General features: G+C 38.5%; 1 long non-coding RNA gene across 2 annotated transcripts in view; it reads right to left on the bottom strand.

The window, feature by feature from the left end:
- The window catches only part of LOC139621280 (uncharacterized), a 563,233-nt gene that overhangs the window by 522,947 nt on the left and 24,998 nt on the right, over nt 1-15,288 (bottom strand). Inside the window, exon 3 of one of the 2 annotated variants that reach the window (XR_011690976.1) lies at nt 669-14,117. The exons of the other annotated variant lie outside the window; for it this stretch is intronic. This is a non-coding gene — a long non-coding RNA (uncharacterized lncRNA). Of the gene's footprint in view, nt 1-668; nt 14,118-15,288 lie in introns of those variants that run through there. 2 annotated transcript variants of the gene reach the window in all.

Below are 15,288 nucleotides of genomic sequence, written 5' to 3' on the forward strand. Positions count from 1 at the left end.
GGCTAAACTAACACATAGACTATGCCTGCAGACTACACAGTCAATTGATTTTCCCACTGGACACTGCAAGTCCTTCGTATTAAACAAGGAAATGCAGGCCTGAACCTTAGCCCAGAGAAACTGTCCTACCTGAATCTGAACCCAACGCTTTCCGGACCCAGTGAGCACAGGAAGTAGAACTCTACTTGAGCATTTCAGTAACATTTCTGTCATTTGCAAAGTTGTGAAATAGTCAGTGTTTATATGCATTTTGCTGACACTGCCTATCTGCATTTTAACATTGGTACAAAGTGAGACAATTACCACAGCTCTGTGGCATTTTCTGTGCTTTCTGTGTTGGCAAGCAGAATGCAGACACAGCAATGGGATTAACTGCTCTGCTTCAGAGCTAACATGAAGCTATGTTACCAGGCTGCTGGATTAAAACAATTTCCAGTGTTTCCAGAGTGGGCTTCCTCTCATAAAAGACAACATACCAAAATCAGTCTAGTTAGCACAACAAAATCCTTATTGAACTACCGGAGGATACAGTACCTACAGTAGCGTATTGTATCACAGGACTAATGTTTGTAACATATCAATCCACTGAATACATTGCAACTTGGATAAACACCACACACCATCTTGTATACACATATTATTATTATTATTATTATTATTATTATTATTATTATTATTATTATTATTATTATTATTATTATTATTATAATAACACATACTGGGACATATCTTTCACTCACTGCTGGATATATCTGAAGTGCTGAGACAAGGCTTCAGCACATGGACAATTTAGGCAATGTACAAATGACATTATACACTAGCAAACACATATACAGTACGCATACACAGTATAAAAGGTCTAAACAGTTGTCTTCTACTTTAGCTGACTGTTCAATCATCTGTATGACAATAACATTCAGAAATAATCAGGGCCTTTTAAACTACACATGTATGCGCTAATGGTAAGCACATTTTATATCCACTGCAGCGACTTTTAATGTAACAATAACATGAACAAACATATCCCTCTTCACACTCACATATGTTCTGCATTTTATAGTTCCTGTCACAGACCTAAGGCCATTGTGCACAATGTGCACAATGGCCCCAAGTCTGTGCACAATGCAAATCTCTGCCTGCATTAAAGAAAATGAATATAAAGGTAATGATACCGATTGTAGTTGCCATTCTGAATGACACAAAACAAAATCAGCCAATGCTGACATAATACAATAAGCTCATTACACAGGAAATATTACATTTACATATAAATTGAGTTAAGTCACAACTCAGTCTGCTGTTGTTCAAGATTATTCAGTCTTATCAGTAAAGAAGTTGGGTGATTAAGAAAATAAAAAAAACAACAAAAAAAACACACACACACTATTGACATTGAATTAAAATAGGGACAAAAGTGCTCTTCTTGCTTTGGTGAGCATCAACAGTAGTGCTAAACAATCGGTTCTGTGAATACCTTCTAAGTGAAGTTATTTTGCTGTATAATGCTTTCTCAGTGGTGCTATGTGTTTTTTCCATTTATGCTTTAATTTGAATTTGTCCAATCTACTATTCTCTGTAAAAAGTTTACTAAATCACGCAACCTAACGATAAAGTTTTATATGTATGGTTGACACCAGATTCCATTGCAATTCATCCAACTGTTTGTCTGGACCAAAGTAGTGGACCAACCGACAGACCACACTGCTAGTGTGTCACCAAATATAATTTCTTTATATGAAAAAAAAGTGTCTATCAGATAATTATAATAGCATCTGTTTTTGTTTGTTATAACATAAGACAATCCCAAGAAGCAAAGTCAGAAATTCTCAAACCCTACTTGTGGCTACAGAAATGAGAGATATATTTAGCCCTGTACTCATTTATACTCATTTGAATTAGCAGTACCCAAGGTCAAGCAGCCACAGCTGGTATTGCAGACAATCATTTAAGGCTTTTATTCATACTAATCATGCTTTTGAATGCTCATGTTCTTTAATCGAAGAGTAATGATGATAACTATATTCTGGGTTAGGTACACCTTAGCCCTCCAGGTATCAATAACTTAAAGAGATTCCATGCACAAACAGTGATGATTAGGAAGACAGATGCGTGGAGAGACATTATGAGTCCTGGACTATTGGATCCTCTTTAATGACTCTGAAAAGTGGCCATTTACAAAAGGTGGCTACGTGACTGTGTTTGCTATCTCTCAGTCATTCTCCATATCCTCCTCCTCCTCCTGTAGAGCTGCAATTTTCCCAAGATGCAACAGCAGGATGACAAATGGTTGCTTAAAATGCAGTTTAAGAGGATTACTGTCTGTGCTGCGTGCGTGTGTGTGTGCGTGTGTATGTGTGTGAATATGTGAGAGTGTGAGTGAGAGAAAAGAGAGGGCAAATAACATCAGCCACCACTACTGATTTATTGTTTGTGGAACTACATGAGGAAAACATTTACTTTAGTGAGCTAGCTCAAGCAAGAGGGAACATGATGATTTACTTCATCACCTAAAAGTGATGAAGTCCTCTGTAGACTTGCTACAAATTTTTCGTGGCACAAAAAAGGACTAAAACATCCACAAACCTCTGAACTCAGTTTGCTTCAGTCATCATCAAAATACACTGTTTCAATGTTCCCTACTCAAATCTCTTCAAACATTTTACAGCGACCAATAAGAGAGTGTTTTGATCCTCAAGGTACGTTAAGTATGAGGCATCATGTTTTGCTTTGAACATTACTATTTATGTGCTTGTTCAAAGCAGCATCTAGATTGCGAAGCCCATTGTTTGGAACTTGATGTAATTCTTTCTAATGTTATTATTCTTAAAAAATGGTGTGGATGTTCGCCCATGGCTGAGAAATGATTGAATTCTGTTGTTTCTGTGTGGGTGGATGGGTTTTCATTTTCGTGAATGAGTACCCCATGACAGTCATTTTTTATCATACAGCACCATCCCATATTGATCACTTGGTCAGGATATCTGATACCACCTTGTCTCAGCCATCAACTATGGAGAGATTCACCATCTCCTCTACAACAGCACAAGGGGGAAAAAAAAAAAAAAAAACACAGCAAGAGCACACATCATGTGTATAGGCCTTTCTTGTCAAAACCGAGAGCTCAGTATTGACTATAATGATGGACACACTTTACTATGTGACAAAGTAGAGCATGGGCAAAAGCGCGCACACACACACAAAAAAAAAAAAATCAACTCTTCACATGTACCCCACACATAGTTAATGTAATTGTGAATGTTTGGTCTTGATCGTGGGAACTGCTTGCATGTATGATAAATAACAGGCCTGTCCAGTCATTAGAGTGCAGTTGAGCTGTTCCTGTGGTTTGCTTGGCAAGTATGCCCAGAGGTTTGGAAGCTGCCATGGTGTATGTGGTCAGCAGGTCAGATATATCTGGCAGCTCTTAGTTTGACTGTTCCACTGCCTGCAGAAATGTGTTCTTTAAACAAAAACACTTTTACAAGACAGCCCTCAAATGTAGGGAAGGTAACCAGTGGGCTAGATTTTAACTGACATGATTTCGTGCAGTCAACAGCTGTTTAACCTCTGTGATGGTGGAAAACCACCAACTTTACCACCTGTTTTCTTCTATTTCGTACCACATTTTAAGCATTTAAGACTCAGACCTTTTGTGTGAAATATGTTTATAACAGGAATAAACTGTATGAAAGTCAAAAATATTATGATACATTAGAAGCTACAAGTTCAATATATTATGTGATGTCTGTGCTTATCTTATTTTTGCTTCAGTGTTCCTATGACTGAAACTATATTAAATATGAAAGTTTTTGTTACCTTCTGATATTTTCCTCTCTTTCCTACCCAACTGTCAAATACTTTTGTCAAAATTGCTAAAACTCTGCCCTCTAATTGATTAAAAGTAATTATCAGAAAATTAATCAGTCTTTGAATTGATCATAAGAAAATAGGAAAGATTAAGTTTGGTAAATCATCTCTCCCAAAGTGAACAAAGAAAAAGATTTTGTTAAATGCAGGCACAAGGGACATATTACACAAGAAACTTCATAATAAAAATTGCCATGACATTTTTATCAGGTATAAATTGGTGCTATCCAAGCTCCAGAAAGACTTTTTTCCAATATTGATAGATATCACAATATGGCGAGCATATGCAAACAGAGATGTCTGGTTAGTTCTGTGGTTGGTGAAATGTGTATAATGGGTAACAACAGAAACTACTGATTTGCCAACTGTCCTCCAGGGTTATATTTGACTGGCTGCTTAAAGGTGACCACTCACATCCAGCCAATCCTCACCTGCCAATTCACATATATATATATACACTGTATATATGAACATTCCTTTGCATTAAAAACTGAGTCACAGATAGGTAGAATTATAGGGTCTGTGTGTTTACTACAGTGGAATCAAGGATTGTGGACTGGTCGCTGTCCTGTGCTGTCTAAACGCTGACCAGATTCCTTTGGCTCAGACAAGAAAGTACCATTAATGTACATGCATCAGCAGTAAAAATCATAAACAGTTCATATTGATTGTTGCCATTAAAGCAGTCACTTTGTTGGCTGCTATGGCTGCTGAGAAATACTGCTGAGACTAAGCTACTAAATCACAACAAAATTGTCAAGTTACCAACTGGAGGGCAGAATTTGAATGTGGAAAAAACCTAATAATGTTCTCAAGTGACATTTAGAGATGTGAATTTGTGAGTTAGATCATGCAGTTATTTTGTATGTAATAGCTTGAATATGATGAGCATACCATCTCCACACAAAAACAAGGACAATCACCTTGGCAGGAAAGAAAAAAACAAAAAAAACTACTTCAAAGTAATCAGAATCTTTAAAAAAAAACTACACTACTACATTTCAGGACACTTGCTGATAGAAAAACCTGTCCAACAATAATAAATTGAGGTGAAAAGAGGAGGGAGCATGGAAAACGTCCTCTGTGACACTGCCGCTCACTCTGGTGAACACGCATTGAAGTGCTCCCTCCCTCTCTGATCTATGGACTGTCAAGATGGATATTTGCTGAAATACTTTATCCCATTTCTGCCGCACCAATATGAACTGCCTCTGACACTAGCTGGAGGAAAGAGGGAGTTTAGAGAAACCACACAACACCTCCTTTCTACTGAGAATAAATTAAAGCTTTGGTGAGTAATCTTAACTGTAAAACACGAGTATGTGGAAAATATCAGCTGGATGTAAAAGAAAACACAGGTGGTGTGTTTCCAACCACGCTCAGTTGTTTCTGTGATTTTGTATTGGGAACGATGACTCATACTGTACACCGACACTTCGCCATTGTGGTTTTAACATTGACATTTTGACTCCAATTTAGGCCTGGGATTATTCACAGGCAGGATCCAGTGAAGGCAGCTTGCCCTTCAGAAAGGACATGTGGAGGTTACCTCAGAGCACAACATTTGTAAACAACAAGTCTCTCACTTTGTTTTTGTGTTTGTCTGTCTATTCACTCGGCAAAAATACAGATATAATCTAATGGTTAGCTTCTGCCTCTGGAATCGCATATGGACTTCTGCTTTCTCAAGACTAAATCATATCATGTGTCTTCCTTGGTGAATCTCTCTACTTTTCTGAGTAAATTAAATAAAATAAGGTAAATGCACAATCATCTCTGCCAGAAAAAATAATAATGCAGGTCTTTGTTCCTTTAGTCCCTTGTGCTGATTTGTGGTTTTTGGCTGCCTGACATGGTCATTAAACAGTGGTTAGTATCTTTACTACACTACCCAACCATGGTGGTCAAAGGTAATAATATCTTCCTGATGTAACATGTTTATTTACAGCAAGTACTAAATATTGAGAAACCAAACAATACTTGCACATTTTTGTAATTTGATAAAGCTTATTACACTGTATACAAAAAGTAAAGTTCTGGATGCTGAAGTCCACTGTGTGTCTTTGTAAGCTCAATTAGGAGCTGAAGACAGGGAAGGACAGGACAACTGAATACCATGGGTAACTCTGTGAAAAAGACTGACCAGGAAATGTGCTCCCTCTGCTCAGAAACTACTGAGGAAATGCCCATAGCAAATGCACTCATGCCTCAACTGCTCCAGCAAAGCCAATCAGGTCCAAGTTGTGGGTAACTGACTGTGAAATGGCATCGCTGAAAATGAGCATCTGCGCTTACCAAACAATCTTTGGAGGAAATAAAGTTGTTGCATAATTACTATTCTATTACGGCCACTAGTTAAAGTACTGCTACAGGACATTATGAGTATAGTATAACTAGATTTTGAAAAACATTTAGGGCACACCTGCAACTCAAAAGTATAACTTCTGGTGATGATTTAACTTTCACAGATGAATCATATAAATGTAGGATGAAAGGTAGGTATTCCACCTCTAAAGCAATTCATTCTTCCTCCTATGGACTCTTTGTGAGGTACGTAAGTAAATTGAAGCGATCTTTGAGAATCCACGACAGCTCCACAAACATTAACATTTTCATTCTCCTCTCATCGCTAACAGCCCCAGGGAGACCCAACCATGCGTATTCTATTAACAAAAGGCACGCCCAGTGCTCCCAAGTCTCAGTCTTGATTCATACACATCCACAAATCCCTTGGCAAAAGCTGTTTGTGTTCACTAGAGCCTGCAAGAGGGACAGAAAGAAAAAAAACACACCGACACAAAGACAGAGAAAGGAGAGAAATGTAAGAAAAGCTCAAGAACAGAGCCTCTACAGAAAAATGCTACTTTTTCCAGCTTCTTCACGTTCATCTAGGAGAAACTACTGTTTAACCATTAGGGGCTCAACTCTGGCTCCTTCATTAGCCTGTAGATCCATGAAAGTGCCACACAAATCTAACTAACTAGAATTACCACCTTGTGGTTGTGTGCCTCCACCAACCAATCAAGTTGGTCAGAAGTGCAGAACATTTTGATATCACATCAAACTAACCTTTGACCGTGTGCATATAAAATGTCATCACTTCAAGTTTTATCCTGTTAGACATCTGTATTAAACTGTCATGATTGGAAGTTACGGCCAAAAAGGTCTTCTGTGAGGTCAAAGTGACCTTGACCTTTGACCACCAAATTGTAATCAGGATGTAATGACCAACTTGAGGCGTTCCTGATATATCATGTTCATAACAATGCAATGCACATGAAGTCATGGTGACCTTGACCTCTGACCACCAAAATCCTAACCTAATCAGTCTGACCATAACAGTTCAGAGGACAAGTGAACAACTGTACCAAATTTGAACAAATTCCCTCAAGGTACGCCTGAGACGTTGCATTCAAAAGAATGGAACAGACAGATGGATGGACAAACGAAAAACACAGTGCCTCCAGCCACAGCTGTGACCAGTGTGGAGGCATAAAAACACTGTGGCATCTTTCCTGGATGTCAGCTGTTCTGCTTACCTGTCTGCTTAACAGGATCAAACTCAACAGGGGCATTAAGTTAATGCACTCCAGTGGATTTGCAGTCTACACCCTTAGCATGCACACAACTCTAACAAGAGCCGAAAGAATAATAAAATACAAAGTTAAAATTGTGTAAAGGCAATGAAAGGCCAAAGTAGACTAATGTAATACCCTACAGGAGGCACTGTTAATGTAATGTAATAACTGTTTGTTTCTGCTTGTTAGGTAAGATCACGTGAACTAAATCTGGTTCTGGTTGGAGTCAGCTGAGAGGACTTGTCAGCCTAACAAGGGGTGAGTGTTTCATGTGCTCATTCAAGATAGGTTTTGAACAGACTATCACTTTAAGGAAAGCCTACCTTTCTGTGTGGTACAATCCAGTTGACATGTTTCTGACACAGTCTTAGGCAAGCACATGCCCACCACAGCGCATTTCACATCTACAGAGTGGTGATGATCATCAATAGTTAAAGGCTTTGAACCATGAAGAGTGCAGGAGACCTAGTTCGCTTGGCTGCAGGCAAGAGACTAGGATTAAAAAGCTTGATGCCTCAAAAGTAAAACATAGGGTGGCTGTGAATTTGAATTTTTCTACAAGAATTTTATCATACAAAAAAAAAAGAAAAGAAAAATCAACCATATATCAAATGCTATCCCACCTCTCAAATAGTTGACTCTGATGTATTGCGTTGCTTTCATCAACCAGAGAGTCAATATTACATTTCACAGAAAGGCAAATATTCCTTCAAATTTAATAGTTCGCTTCTTTGCACACCTTTGCAAGTTTGTGCACTCAAAAGAAAAAAAACGTGGACTGCAGGGATCATTTTCTTGTCTGATAGAAATTGAATGCATAGTTAATTTCACAGTAGGTACAAGTAGAGCCACATAGAATTGCTGATGGAGGACGTTGTTTGCCCAGCAGGTAAGCAACACATCACTGACATTTGCCTCTATTCATTTGCACAAGGTCTTGAGCCTGCTGTGAGCTAGGCCAGTCAGAATAGTAAAATGGTCTCCTCGGTGGGCAAAGTTGAAGAACCAATCACACTTAAGAGCTGGCTTCTTCCAGGGAGTAATGAAATACCAATGGTCATGTAAAAAACAAATTTGGATATTGCCTGGTATGTCAGGCCAGTAATCTAGGGGGTTTTATAGCTTATCCCAATAGATAGGCAAGGTTTAATCATTAGGGTCCCTTTATCAGTAAAATGCACAGCCAGTTTCTAGGACTGCAAGAATAAAGTTATAAACTGTGTGAAAGGCAGCAAAAGAGTATAATCTGTGCTTAATGCACTCACAATCAGAGTGTTAAATGAAGTAAGTTTGGGCTCTGAGCTGTGTATTTTATGATCAAAAAAATGTACAATCCACATTTCAGTTAGTTACATAATCAGTCCAACAAGTTTACTCTTGCATTTCTGAGTCCAACTTTCTTGGACTTTCTTGGAGTACTGCACTGCGCTGCGCTGGGCTCTGATAGTGAAAGGTGTTTATCATGTACTGGTATCCACAGTGGAGCCACTGCAGGGCGCCGATAGCAAGCTGCTGTTTTCAGATCAGTTCTGTTCCAGCAGTCATAATGGTTGTTGCTATGATTAAAGATGGCGAGACAGTTCTTTGAACTTCATCTCACTCTCTCTAGGGCAAGTTAGGACTGAAGCGATTCATCCCCTAACTGACATGAACACACAAACACGTGTGTATCTCTGGGAGTTATGTATAATTATAGCGATCCCTTTTTCCCCCAACCTACAAGCTCCAGTTTTGCTCAGGAGGTCTAAAAATTTGTTTTCCAGAGTTTTCATATGCTTCCCTTTCTTCCCTTTTTAAATAAAGTGAGCTACATCTACCAGAGGGTTTTCTCAACCTTTTAAGAGATTACGTCATACGTTTTGTTACAGCTGTAAAGAGTGGGTACACATGCTCAATGTGTATTTATTTTTCCCACCTTTCCTCTTCTCCTGCCTAATTTCACCTCTCACCTCAGTGGGTGGTAAGCCCTTCCTCCCACACCTTCCAAAAGCTTTTGAGGCGAGAGAAAACTCACTATTTCACTCACCCCAATAGTGAGGCACAACCAAGCTGGTAACGGGGAAATCAAATACAGTCACATCCTGGTATATCACTCCAACAGTAGTTGTGACTTGAGAAAAGGAAAGACAACACTGCCCCCCAGGTGTAGAAAATGCAATAACCAGCCAGAAGAGCAGAGACAGGGTGAGGAGGAGGAGATGCCACTTCAGAAGGAAAATATAGTCTTATAGCTGCAGCAGCCTATAATAAGCTACTTCTGTTGCCTAGGCTGTGCAATCAAAGTTTTTAATTAATACTGATTAATGTTAATGTGGTCTTTACCCAACTTGATCTAACATTTGAATAATAGAAAATCTTTCACTTTGACAGTACAACAAAAACAAAACAAAAAAGTCAACAATGATCTCATAACCTAGATACGCCACTTAAATCATAAATGTAGAAGAAGATAACTTTGGTGTTTGTGTAAGTGAAACTGACAGTGGGAAATGGGAGACAACGTGGCAAAGACAAGAGGAATTGAGTATTCTTTCATTACAATAACTCTTCTAGGTTGACATCTTTACAGTCAAGGCACTCTGTACCTTACATTAATGTAGTCAAGCTAAACAGAATATCATCAGTGCTTGAAATGGGAGCTAGACAACCATCTCCATCAAAGCAAGCAGTGAGCCCATCAACAGCTCTTGAATCCCCTCTCTTCTTTTTCACTCTGTCTCTCATATGCAGCTCAACCCGTTGCGCCTGGCTGTAGCTAATCTGGCTCTAAGCAGCGTGGGCGGCAGCGGGCAAGGGCACAAAGGGGCTGGTGGGTAAAAAAACTGTGGGGAGACAGCAATGATTGACGGCTATAATTAGCTTGCTGAAGTTGTGCCGACGGAACGAGGCCGAGGGGAGGAGCCGGGGTGTTTACAGAGCATCTAGTACACTTGGATACACACAAACTTCCATGATTTTATGCATCTCAATGTATGGGCATAGAAATATGCCCTCCTGAAATGCATTTCAATATATATCACTTAGAAGGACAAGTCCCAGCATGAGAGCTTGTAGGCCCATACACTTTTGGGAGGCAGAGGGACTTAACTTTCTCTACTTGTAAAGAATCGAAATTAATTGAAAAAAAGACATGGGGTCTTTATATGAGTGTAATCAAGTAGTACATGATGGAGCATTGTGTTTCTACCTCCTACAACATGCTCATCTGCTTAAGTTTCATAATCATAAGTGCAGTGGCTAGAAGCTAAATGGTTTGGACTCAAAACTTTTTTTAATACATTTTTATACACAAAACCAGGCACATCTCACAGCAACATGCACTGTGCACTGAAACAATCTCAGTGACAGCATTAGTAGCAATTTAAAGCGGGGAAAACAGACAAGCGATAATGGGCAACCCTGTCAAGGCCTTGAAGCAACACAACTACTGATCACATTAATGTAAGTTTGGCACTCCGTCTCACTCCTCCTGGCTCCTTTTATGTGGAATATCATGTCACTGTCAGCGTGGCCATTAAGGCAGAACGAGGGAAAGAGGGGTGCAACTTGCTGCCAAATGGTCCAGAGAAATGAGGATTCCATCAGGCTGACAGACCCCTCACCGGCTTTCTGAAAAGGTGTCATTTGCTTTAATTTGATTGTTTTCCTGTGGCCAATAATATGGCTTTTATTTAGCCCACCTGTGGATCTTCCTCAGTCTGCCCTTCAGCAAATAAGCTTAAGTGTACCTGCATGCAGATCTTTTTAGACCATGTTCTATTCAGAGATATTTGAGAGCATTGTATTTGTACACAAGGTTTACAAAGCTATAATGATAATTTGAAGCATTAGCTTCTAAATAAGGAAGAATATGAATTTTGTTCATGAACACAGATGCTATGGCAGCTCCATTTTGTTTATATACTTGAGGTAAATATAACTCACAGATAAAAACAACTTTTCACGACAGTTCACAATCCTAGTCTTTGGGAAAGGGAACTCAACTGGAAGCCTGTTTACAAGTCTTGGGGAGTATTTCTGCCCCGACCAAAGATTTTCCTGGTCAACTAGTAGTTCAAGCCATCAATCGACTCATTCTTGAGCATTTGAGATATTAATTATAATATATATCATAATTATGTATATATTTCGGAGCATCACAAATGGTTTGAGTCCAGGGCGTAGAGAGAGAATGTCATAACATTGACATTATGCTACGTTACAGAGAAATACAAGTCAGTGGATGATAAGCCAATGCTTACTTCTACAGAAATTCCTTCCTAACACATCTGTATGTAATTACTGTAACAGACTGTCCTGTGTTTCCAGGAGTTTTTGTCCAAGTCCATTTTCTCACGTGTGTTCATAAAAAAATAAAGCTGTTGCTGCTGTTCATCAACCTATGTCTTCCCATCCTGTTAATTATTTTGTTACTGAAAATGCAAAGTTGATGTTCAGTTACATTACTATCTGATAACCACAGGGACCAGCTGTGTAAAGGATGTCCGTCTGTGACCGACTGAATGTCTGAGTCAGTCCCTGTGGTGTTTGATTTCCCATTTGGCAACATATTTAAATATACATACATATAAAATATGTACATAGTAAATTTAGGTGACAGTAACCCTGATTGTCAACTCCATGGTTCTCAATACTTTAAAAACCAAGAGTGACTGCTGACATCTTGTGTTGTGGGGCAACATAAAACCCTACATAAAAACTATTTTTTATCAGTTTTATATCAGTGCTCGATATCTTTAAATTCAGAGTTTTCCTTTACACACGAGTGCAAGTGAATTCTTCCTTTCATGACTGATGACTGAGGTTTATGGGTCCAACAATTCTGAACAACTATTATAGTTCCTGTAAAAACCTTACCATCTATCCTTTTCTGCATCAGTGTCCACCAAACGGCATGCAGCAGAAACTGTGTCGTGATTTAGGACAGCTCAGCTGTTACAACTGTCAGCACCCCCTTCTGACACATAGAATTCATAGCTACAACCTCTTATTTTAATAAGGTCTGACTGCTCGTTGCCAGCACTATAATTCTTGAGAGGGGGGAGGTTTCCGAGTGCTGCCATAATCTAGTGCTGGCCAATTATCATTTCCTGATGTGTCATGGGTTACAGGGTAGTCCTTTTAACTCAAATGGCTGAATGAGACACTATGCATATGATGTGTGCACTTACATTTTAAGACAAGATTGGCTCTTTTCAAAATAAGACAGAAATTGTGAGTAAGTTTAAATGTCTTGGTGGCATACTGTTACAAAATGCAAGAAAAACATTTTCAATATAATAACCATCATCAGAGAGCTTTACAATAAGTAAGTTTATATACACCCAGAAAATGCTGAAAATCATAACATTACTCAAGGGATATGTTCTGGTGTAAATCATTTGGAGCATCTAGCAGAACTGAAAGTAAAAAAGAAATGTGGGTTCAAAAAGAGGCAACAACCCAACAAGAAATTATTGCCACTACATTGATCCAACTAGCAAGCACAGCTTTATATCTGTTCTGCATGGCAATGCATTATGGCATCACTGCTGGACTCCAGTGGAGTACAATATTTCCACCATGTGATTTACAGGTACCCACTCTCTGGAGACCTTGTTGGTACACTCACGAATTTAGAAAATGAAAACAGATTAGAAAAACGCCACAGGACTGCTTCTATCCATGGCAGATAAAATGGTCTTGCAGTGTGCCACTACAGTCACATGTGAACCATATCTACTTCACACACCTTTCCAAAGCTTCACTGCAATCTCAAAAACACGAACTTTTCTTTCCTGCTATTCTCCAACTGTGATGGTTTAGCTTGGTCTGTCTAGCCCGAGGCTTAAACTTGGGTGTTATTTGTCTTCCTCTGAAAATGTTCACATAGAAGTGAAGTTATTTGCTGTCAAGAAGGCAGGAGGCATGTCATATACTAAAGATCTGTGGAGCACCTTCAGTAGCTGCACAGTTTTGGAGACAGAGCTGATACCTTTGGGGGCTTTCATATTGACAGTTTATCGTCAGTCTAGTTACAGTCCACATCAAAATATGATACTATACTTCTTCGAACATGGGTGCAAATGAGTCCACACCAATTCAAGGATAGTTTCTTTGTTTTTAAAAACCTATGTTCCCTGTATATAACAAAATCAAATGTGTATCACAGGGAAGCTCTGAGGATGGTGTACAAAAAGACCATTAATAATGATTCTTGAACATATTCAGGCAGAATAAATGTGTTGTGCCTTTGGATAGAAATTATTTGCGTCATAATTTTCTTGCATTTAGCAATAAATCAGGACAAGGACACATGAAGCAGTGTCTGTTTTGGTATCTGCAACTGATCATAGCTTTAGCTACAACATAGTACTGTAGCTAAATTGATGGAAACTAGACACATGATGTTATTCAAATCAAGTGACAGATATTCACAGGCATCCACAAAATGATTATCGCAAATTTACTACCATGCATTCCTAATTCTTGAGAAACAATTCATGGAACTCAGGTACCTGCTATATATCTAAATTACAGACAATTATAATTAATGTACTTCCTCTTTTACAGTGATAACCCGGTACCTTTCGAAAACTTGCCTCAACTGCTGTATGTGGGAACAGTTTCTTCACCTCTGTCAAAATGTCTTGTCCCTCATGGATACAGTCTCCTATCTCCCCTTTTTCTGCCCTAAAAACAGAAAACAAGTCTAATATTGCACAGCTCTAAACCCACTGTTTACCAGCAGGTTTAATGCAGCAAGCCCTTAATTGCATTCATTATCTAAAGCTCCAGGTCTGGGCCAAGGTTGCAGAAAGAGATGGGGGATTTTAGTTATCTCTTGTTTATTCAAAAATATATATAATAATAACTGCCAGTACTGCAGATAGTAAGTAATGAGCACATATTGTGAAAATAAATAATGAAAAAGGAAAGGATTTCCTCTGCACTTTTATCATCCCCATTTTCCATACAGAAGAGAAATAAGGATGTGTAGGCCATCATAGCTTAAGACGTATTGAAAGTCTGGAGGAAAATGGAAGTTTCTTTGTGTGAGGGGACACATAATGGAGTCCTCCCCATCTCCTGAGGTGAAGTGGAAAATGGGGATATAATTGAAAAGCAGTGCAAGAACATATAAAAAGGACTATCTGAATTTACCTATAAGCAATGTCATGACAGCTGCGATTAAATAAACTCCAAGTTGGGAGAGGTTCAAACTAAACTGAATAATCAGCAATGTTAACACTGAGAACATTCAATACTGTGTTTAACAGTAGGCTAAGAGCAGTCTACTTAGTAACATGATGGTAGTTTTCAAAATGTCAGCAAGCACAAGATATATGGAATGTCATTGAATTACTGCTTTCAAACGATTCATTACCACGTCACAGGAGTCATAATAAAGTGTTACTTACGTCATGATTACTTAGGAATTAATGTAAGCAGCCACTGGACATTTATCATACCAAGGCCCCTAGTTTCACAGCAATAAACTGGTGTAACGACAGATGATGCTGCAGGGCACTGGATGTGATTTTTGTAAGAATATTCGTTCTACTCCTATACCTTATTTGGAGGCACAGACTGATATTATATATATATATATATATATATATATATATATATATATATATATATATATATAATAAAAAACCCGTACCATATAAGAAAAATATAAAAAAGCTACTATACAACAGAACAAGTTACTGTACTACATGATAACTAAGCTAAATTTGGATAAAGAGGCAGAAATATAATGTTCATGAGACAAATATAAGTTGGTATCTCTTAAAATATCATAGTAATGTAGTTACATACATTCACATAGGATGTGAAGTGTGGTAAGTGTTTTGGGTTT

Source organism: Trachinotus anak, unplaced genomic scaffold, assembly GCF_046630095.1.
Source record: "Trachinotus anak isolate AG129_WGS33_773 ecotype Australia unplaced genomic scaffold, CSIRO_AGI_Tana_v1 ptg000005l, whole genome shotgun sequence".
NCBI lineage: Eukaryota > Metazoa > Chordata > Actinopteri > Carangiformes > Carangidae > Trachinotus > Trachinotus anak.